We start from the raw sequence: 2,539 nt of genomic DNA on the forward strand, positions 1-2,539 counted from the left end.
TCCGAAAATTTGAATTCAAGGGATTTCTGCGTGGCTCATACCAATTCAATGGTGGTGCATGTTATACCAAATCCACACATTCTATAAGCACTCTGCAGTAGCAAAACGTTTACGAGTGGTTCTCAAAGAAACATTTTAATTGATAGGCTTTGCATACATGAATCCAAACTTGTATAAATACGCAAGAATTTGTAAAACTTTGTGTCCTCACACCCCTATGAGACGGTACATAGTATGCCCTAAATCCCGCCATTGGCCTTTCCCCAGTTTTGGAAGACGCTGGGAATTTGGTTGCTAGGATACCGTTGCACATGTTCGGTGTTGGGTTCGTGAACGTTGGGAAACAATAGAATGGAAACTAAAGGGAGATGCTTTTGATGGAAACTGAAGGAACTTTAAAAGTTAGTCACACTTACTTACCTGATGTGACTCAATCTCATAGACTACCCATCAGAATGCCACCAGAAACTTGGTGTGAACTTGCCATTCCATGGTTTTAATTTCAGTGGGCTATGTGATGGACTTTAACCATCCTATGAAGCTTCATTTACAGGCGAAGATCCTCGGCAAATGGGCATCCATGCCTCACAACTCTGCTGCTCTTTATGAAGAGTCTGGCCCTTGACCAGAAGTAAGCAGAGTGTTTATAGCCTAGTTTATTTACGTGTGGCACACGTGTGTGTGTGTGTGTGTGTGTGTGTGTGTGTGTGTGTGTGTGTGTGTGTGCGCGTGTGTGTGTGTGTAATTAAAACAGCTGAGTTCCATGGAGCCTGACAGCATTACTGGACCACAGCCAGTGAAGAAAAGGGAGGGCAGGTCAGAGGAGTAATTCATTTGCTGACACAGTTTCTCTGAAGCTTGCAAGTTCTTGTGTAAGTGCCTGCCTGAGGATGAGCAGCCTGTTTGTGTGTGTGTGTGTGTGTGTGTGTGTGTGTTTGTGTCAGTGTGTGTGTGTGTGTGTGTGTGAGAGAGAGAGAGAGAGGAGAGAGAGTGATTGTGTGTGTAAGTGTATCAGTGTGGGAATAAAGGTGTTCTTAATTAATCACATGGCAAGATGATCTCATTTTCTGTGCCACAAAGTGCTTCAATTATCTAACTGAGCTGACTGCATCAGGAGAATGAGATGTTTCCCCCTCCCTTTTTGACTTTTTGTGTTCAAAAGAGAGGTTAGTGAAGAACACTTGGCTCTCTGTACCCTTGAGAACAATAATTTTATTCATCTGTGCAAAAATCCTTTAATGTGCTTTTTCTACCCCACCATTAAATTAAAATGCTCCAAAATATTTGCATAACATTGCTCAGAAGTGCTGTGGTTTGAAAAGACAATTTGCATCTATCTGACAACTTAGGAAAAGCTCTGTATGTGTGCCAAAATGCAATTTGTGTACCCAGGGTTGTGTGTGTGTGTGTGTGTGTGTGTGTGTGTGTGTGTGTGTGTGTGTGTGTGTGTGTGTGTGTGTGTGTGTGTAAAAGTCTAAACTTGAATGGTTGAACAACTTCACCCCAGACTCCCACTGGCCGGCCCCAGTCAGGAAACCTTTGCCCTAGTCCTGGATAGTGAGTACAATCCACCCAATAAAAAGCTTCCTGGTGGAAGTGAGACCTCTCCTGATGAAGATGGAAGAGCCCAGAGAGGGGAGTGGCAGGGTCGGTGTGTGTGTGTGTGTGTGTGTGTGTGTGTGTGTGTGCCGAGTGCCGACAGTGCAGCTGGACCTTCAGCCTCACGCCACACCCAATTGTAACACCAGCCGGGATCTTTAACTCCTCGTTAGCGGCGTTACCTCTGGGCCTGGGCCTGTCTGCCGTTTGCTCCATTGTCTGCGGTCGGGTTTAAACTGTCACTGAGGACGGTGATGGAGTAACAGAGGGATCCATAGTAGACAAAGGAACCGTGTCCCAAGGGCTGCGGTCCCAACTGTCAAACCTACGCAAAGCAGACAGACCCTCCTATCTTATTGCAAAGCTGTTACCTAAATCTCCTCTGTTTGTGTGTCTACAGCATGCACAGAGAGGGACATGTGTAAAATGAGTGTAACCAAAGAACCTTTTTTGCCTGAAACCAAAATGACATACATGCCTTTCAAAAATACTCACATTGTCTATCCACTTAGAGGAACTGACTGAAATGAGTTTGGTTTTCGGAAGATTTTTCGAAAGAGTTACAGCTCTATGGTTTAACATCAGATGTTTTTGTACTTCATCCCTGATGTGGGAGGAACAATATGGTTATGAAATGTCTATGTTATGCAATTTTCTCATTTTTATCTGTCTCAAAAATATTACCATAGTTCGCTATCAGTCAGTGGAAAGTTTTCCTATGATTACCTCCATTAACATCCAGAAAGTGAAACACGAGGTTCAAATAAACCATGTCAGACAGCCCCTCTCTGCAGTGTTTTCCTAACAACCCTCCCTGGCACCAAAACAGTCATGAAGGGTTATAAAACAGAATAACCACAAGGTTATTATTCCTCAAAAATGTTGTCCCTCACTTTTTCTTTTAAAAAAAAATGTTTATGATAACCCTTCCTTTGTGGAG

This window comes from Sardina pilchardus, chromosome 7 (genome assembly GCF_963854185.1).
Source record: "Sardina pilchardus chromosome 7, fSarPil1.1, whole genome shotgun sequence".
Classification (NCBI taxonomy): domain Eukaryota; kingdom Metazoa; phylum Chordata; class Actinopteri; order Clupeiformes; family Clupeidae; genus Sardina; species Sardina pilchardus.